This window comes from Tupaia chinensis, unplaced genomic scaffold, assembly GCF_000334495.1.
Source record: "Tupaia chinensis unplaced genomic scaffold, TupChi_1.0 Scaffold144353_1, whole genome shotgun sequence".
NCBI classification, from domain to species: domain Eukaryota; kingdom Metazoa; phylum Chordata; class Mammalia; order Scandentia; family Tupaiidae; genus Tupaia; species Tupaia belangeri.
The window spans coordinates 18,247-24,798 of NW_006204213.1; the positions used below are offsets into that span (position 1 = coordinate 18,247).

Below are 6,552 nucleotides of genomic sequence, written 5' to 3' on the forward strand. Positions count from 1 at the left end.
TGTAACAGTTCTTCATGTCATACCAAAGGTCAATTTTTTTTTTTTATTTTATGTTTTTGTCATAGGATGCATGCACTCACTAGAGAGAAGAGAGAGAAAGAGATACAGAGAAAGGAAAAGTGAGAAATCATCCCCTAGTGGAAATGGGCATGCATGCATGCCTGGTGTGATATTTAGCCACTAGATCTGGGTCTCAAACTGCAGTTGGCCATGTGAGAGTCCAGTGCCTTAACTACCATACCACTTGCTGGCTCTACCATGGTCATCTTTGAACAACACAAATCTGGTCCTCTTAATTTCCTGCATAAAACCTTTCTGTGAAGTCCCATCCAGGGTGTCTAAATTCTGAAGTCCTTTTATCTCAACTCACAAAGCCTTGACACCTTCTCTAACTCCATTTCATTCTATTTCATGCCTTGCCTACCGAGTTGTAACACATGAGCCACGTTTTCTTGTCTAAACGAGATAGATCCAGGATCTATCTCAGGATCTATCTCACTGAGCCTGTGCACTCTGAGCCTTTGCTGTTCCCTTGGCTGAAATAGCCTGTTCTTTGTTCTTTCCAAAGTTGACTTTCTCTTCCTTCATGTATTACCTTAAATGTCACTCCTCAGTTTCCCCCAACTGTACTATGTAAATAGGCCCTCCCCACATCTCTCTTTTATTACACTGTTTTTCTTACAGCATTTTCACATTTTTAAGTGTGTATTTACTTCTTTCATTAATGTCTGTCTCTCCCATTAGAGAATGATGCCAGGAGGGAATTTATCAACTGTACCAAAATCATGCGATCGAAGTTTCTTCCCACTTGAAGAGCAGATGTAGAGGGAATGAAGGTTTATGAGAAACAGAAAGGTGGAACATTGTGGTCAGATTAGCTCTAAAGATACTAAGTGTGCAACAGTTATTAGAGAGGATAGTTTTTGGGTGAGGCTGTATTAGAAGCCAGTCAAGGGGAGTGAAGTGAGGATTGCTAGAGTTGAGGGTACAGTGTAGAAGACTTTAGTAGGCACTATATAAACCTCAGCTCAAGCCCTCAAGCGCCCATACTTGTCTCTAAAACAAAGTCCGTAAGTCAACATAGTATTTTTCTTATTCTTTCAAACTTCATTGCCCAGTGATGCTATTTGGAAAATCCTAATCCCGTTCTGGTCTGTTCTCTAGACCTTTCCTTTTTGTCTGTCCATATCCCATCTATCTAGTAAGCCTCGACTCCTGGGAGACCTTTCAGTCACCTGGTTCCTGACTGTCCCCATCCTCCATTATCATATGTCATCTGTCCGTCTCCTGTACTCTTAATGAGCTATAGGTGACTCTTTTTATCTGTGTTTTATCCTTTCTCTTGCAGATCTTATTTTCTCAGCTAGACTTAAGTACCCAGAGTACATAATAGTTCCTCATGTGTCTTTTTAAAAAAGAATTATTTTCATTTAATTTTATGTATTATTATAATTATAATTATAATTATAATAATTGTTATTTAATTTATCAGAGGGAGACAGAGACAGAGAGAGGGCAAGTGAGAAAATAAGCCACTTGTTCTGGGACTTGAACTGCACTCTGCCATATGGAAGTCCAGTCCCCCAACCACCATGCCACCTGCTGGCACCTCCTTATTTCTTTGTGATATCATGTTACAGCGAAGCATAGACAGAGAAGTCTTGGAAAAACTTGATGATGGGAAATAAGTAAGAAATGTTTCTCATATACAGCTGTCAAATGGAAATCAACCACATGGTATGAAATGTATGGTCCTAGTACATAGCATATTAAAAAGCCAACTATTTGACTATTTTGTATATAACATGATTGTGTTGCTTGTTATTTCACTAAGAACTAATGGTGAGAGAGACATGTTAGATTTCCAAATGGCATAGCTGAGATATTCAATGCTAAATCCTATCCCTTCCTATTTTTTTTTGCCTGAAATAGTTGCAATATGGTGTCTATATTTTATTTTTTAATTAACTCATCTGTATTTGTTACCACATCTTTAAGCAGAGTATAATTTGGGCACACTTCCATTCATAAGCCTCACAGAGTTACTTATCCCACGGCTTTCAACATACTCAAGTTGGCTTATAATTATGTTTCTCTAAACACTTTTCTCTGGAAAACAAGCCCTGTGGAGAGTTCCTCCCTCAGGCTGCTTCAGCTTAACCTATTTCTAAAAGACTAAAAACTAATACATACAGAATTAGTATCTACGGGTATGGGAAGTTAAAAAGTAGATCTTAGGAGTTGAAACTGAAAAGCATTTTAACAAACAATTCTTTCAAACATAAAGGTATCTCAGAACTCTTCAACAACAAAAGATTTGTTCTACTAAGAAATCTGGCTTGGGCAGCTAAACACTTCTTTAGACCACAAAATTAACATTAGGCTACCTATATCTTACGTAAACATCACCTTGATCTGTTAAGACAGGCTGATTTTAAACTAGACAAACATTACTAGCTCTGCTTTAGTGCCTGAAGTATCACAGTATCACACTTAGAAGTAGAAAGAAATCTTATCTTCCACTTACGTAGTTACTGTCATACCTTACAGATATTTAAAATGTTAACCAAAAATAAAAAGAATTATTGAAAAAAATATATATATTATCAGAGGGTATGAAGATAAAGTATTGAACACATATGTAAGTCATTCTTCAGGCAGAGCTTAATCTACTTCTTCCATGCATGACGTGTCATCATCTCCTTTGAGGGGCGGTATTTCTTCAGCCATAGCAGCACTGGTATCCTCAGCAGTAGGGTCATCTTCATCAATACCCAGACCAAGTTTGATCATCCTGTAGATTCTGTTAGCATGTGTCTGGGGATCTTCTAGACTAAACCCAGAAGACAGGAGTGCGATTTCATAAAGCAAGATAACCAAATCCTTCACAGACTTGTCGTTCTTGTCAGCCTTTGCCTTTTGCCTTAAGGTCTTAGTAATGGAACGATCAGGACTGATCTCCAGGTGTTTCTCTTAAGGCTTGAGCTTTCATGATTCTCTCCACATTTGCTGTCCAGCCATATGTGCTTGTGACGATGCAGCATGGGGATGTTACCAACTGGTTTGAGACAACTACCTTTTCCACATTTTTCTCCTAGATGTCTTTCGTGATTTTTGCAAAGGTTTTCAAACTTTTTTTTCTCTCCCTATTTCTTTTTCTCTTCTTCATCTTCTGGAAGTTCTAGACCCTCTTTGGTGACTGACACTAAAGTCTCCCCCTCAGATTCTTTCAGCTGTTGAAACAGTATTCATTGATAGGCTTCATCATATAGATCACTTCTACGAAGGCCGAGTTAGCTACCTGGTCCTTGGTCTCACCTGTAATATAATAGACATGCTTCTGTTTTTCCTTCATTCTGGTGCAGTAATCCTTCAGGGATATTATCTCATCACCAGAAGCGGATGTATACTACCTTAACAGCTCTGAAAGTTTCTTACAATTTTGAGAGTCTTCATGAATTCCAAGCCTTATATTTTTAGAAAACTGCTCATAAAACTTTTTGTAGTTCTCTTTATCTTCTGCCAGTTCAATGAAAAGTTCTAAGCATATTTTGACCAAATTCTTTTTGATAACTTTCAGAATCTTACTTTGCTGCAACATCTCATGGGAAATATTTAGAAGGAGATCCTCAGAGTCCACCACTCTGCTAATGAAATTCAGACATTCAGGGATCAGCTCCTCACAATTGTCCATGATGAATACTCTGCGTACATACAATTTAATGTTGTTATTTTTCTTCCTGTTTCAAAAAAGTCAAAAGGAGCACGTCTTGGAACAAAAAGAAGAGCTCTGAATTCCAGCTGTCCTTCAGCTGAAAAGTGCTTCACTGCCAAGTAATCTTCCCAGTCATTGGTCAAGCTCTTGTAGAATTCTTCATACTCTTCATTGGTAATATCATCAGGATTTCTGGTCCAAATAGGTTTGGTTTTGTTGAGTTCTTCTTGGTCAATGTACGTTTCTTTAATCTTTTTCTTGTTCTTGTCATCATCTTTCTCTTCTTCATTAGAACCAAAATCTTCTATTTCAGATTTGTCATCAGACTCCTTTTCTTCTTTTTCTTTCTCCTCTTCTTTTTCTTCCTTTTTTTCAGCTTCATCATCACTGACTTCTTTATCACGCTCCTTCTCCAAAAAAAGAGTAATGGGATAGCCAATAAACAGAATGTTTCTTCACAATCTCCTTTATTCTTCTTTCCTCCAAGTACTCAGTCTAGTCTTCTTTCAGATGCAGGATAACCTTTTTCCCATGACCCATGGGTTCACCTGTGTCCGTCCTAACTGATGGATCCCCCTGCAGAGGACTCCCAGGCATACTGCTCATCATCATTATGTTTGGTGATCATAGTCACTTTCTCAGCAACCAGATAGGCAGAATAGAAACCAATGCCAAACTGGCCAATCAGAGATATCTGCACCAGCCTGCAAAGCTTCCATGAAAGCTTTGATCCCCAACTTGGCGATAATGCCAAGATTATTAATCAAGTTGATCTCGGTCATTCCAATCTCAGTATCCACTATAGTGAGGGTTTGATCTTGTTTGTTTGGAATGAGATTAATGTGCAGCTCCTTCCCAGAATGTAGTTTACCAGGATCTGTCAAGCTTTCGTATCTGATTTTGTCCAGTACATCAGATGAATTTGAAATAAGCTCCCTCAGGAAGATCTTTTTGTTGGAGTAGAAAGTGTTGATGATCAATGACATCAACTGGGTAATTTCTGCCTGGAAAGCAAATGTCTCAACCTCCTCCTCCTCCATGGGCTGGTCTTGGGTCTGGGTCTCCTCAGGCATCTTGGCAAAGGACTGCACAGTATCCATGCTGCAGCAGCACCCAGACACTGAAGCAACTTGGCTTCTAAATTTTTGTTTCTAGTTTTCTATTTCACTTGATATTGTCATATGAACATTTAAAATGATTAGTATATAATAAACACCATTTGACATAGTTGAATAACAGGCTTTTTTGGGTTCATTTTAATTTTGGATAATGTGAGGTTTTAGTTTTTTTAAGTGTATTTATTTTCATGAGAAGAGAGAGAGACAGACCCTTTATAGGGTCTTAAACATTAGGATCCTCCCCTACTTCCCCAGCCAGCTAGAATCATAGGTGTGTCTGGGGCATGCCCAGTATGTTCACATCAAAGTGGGGTCTGACCCAGGGGTCTCCCTTATGGCTCTACCATCACATAGTGGCACCCCTCCCACACACATGCACTACTGTGGCTGGTCCCAAAGTTATAATTTTTTCAGAAAATAGTAACTTATATCAGAAGAATATTGAACAAAAGGTAATGTTTGTAGGTTAGAAAATACTTTGATGTCTTAAATCTTTATTATTATTATATCCCAGAGATGGAGAAGTTAAGAGAGAGTTCTGTCAATAAAATGTAAGACTACCAGAGGGTTTGTTGTAGTAGGTAATCTAGGGAGCCAGGTAAGTGGAATTCAGGATTTTCTTCCATTGCCAGAAAGCATCACAGAGACATGGCAAATGGCAAAACACAGATAGCTAAAACAACCCATAACTGTGAAGAGGGCCATTTTCACATTCTTGGCAGAACGTGTTTTTGGGGTGGGGGCACTTTAGATTAGAAATAAACATAAAATAAACATACAAAGACATAGAAGTATAGAAAAGTGAGGATCAGGTGAACCTGACTTTTCTAATGGAGAAAGTTGTGACCACCACAGGTTTCAGGTTTATTACTTTATAGGGCAGAAAAGAGAGGAAGAGGAAATGGAATGCAAAGCCAGATGTTTACAGATGTTAATCAGCTAATGATGAGAGAACCACTGGCACCATGTGATTTTTCTGATCTTTTGGAGCTAATTCTGATAAACATATGTGACTTCCTTTAACCTGATACTGCTCTGCAGTATTGATAACAGTATGCAGCTAGTGTGTTCATATGTTAATTGCTTTCATTGCTATGCAAATGAAGCTTACAGAACCACATTTCTGCATGTGTCTGAAGGTCACCTTGTTTGTTCAGAATGACTGCCCTCCACACATAACCATTTTGGTTTCTTCATTTGTAGCATTTTTATAAAACTTAGTCATTCAGCAGGTGTTTATTCAATGCGTAGTCTGTTGTCTTGAAGGCTAGAGATAATTAGAAAGGGATGAAGACATGCAGACTCATCCACCCTTGTGGTGCTTATGCATTTGAGCATGAAGGTCTTTGCCACTTAACTCCTTTATATTTTGCATATTAGTGTCATATGCTTAGTAAGTTCTTTTTTTTTTAAATTTGCCAGAGGATGTGTGTGTTCACTGAACAGTGTCAGAAAATGTGAGAAAGTGCCCCCCACAGGGAATGATCACATCACTATCACTTCTACTCTATCTCTCCATCTTGTCAGGATTTTGGACACTCATGCACCCAACCTATAATGCTCAATTGGCACGTGGGATCCAGTCACCTTAACCACCATGCCACTGGATATCCTGCTCAGTAAGTTTTTACTGACTGATTGATCATATCATAGGTATACATTGGTAGCATTTGTGTAAATTTTATAGTAAGATGTATTTGTAACTTGTATCCTAGAGAA

At 38.4% G+C, this 6,552-nt stretch overlaps 1 pseudogene; it reads right to left on the bottom strand.

Moving 5' to 3' along the window:
• Positions 1–2,664: 2,664 nt before the first annotated feature.
• LOC102491863 (heat shock protein HSP 90-alpha-like) lies at positions 2,665–4,799 on the bottom strand (annotated as a pseudogene).
• Positions 4,800–6,552: the final 1,753 nt, after the last annotated feature.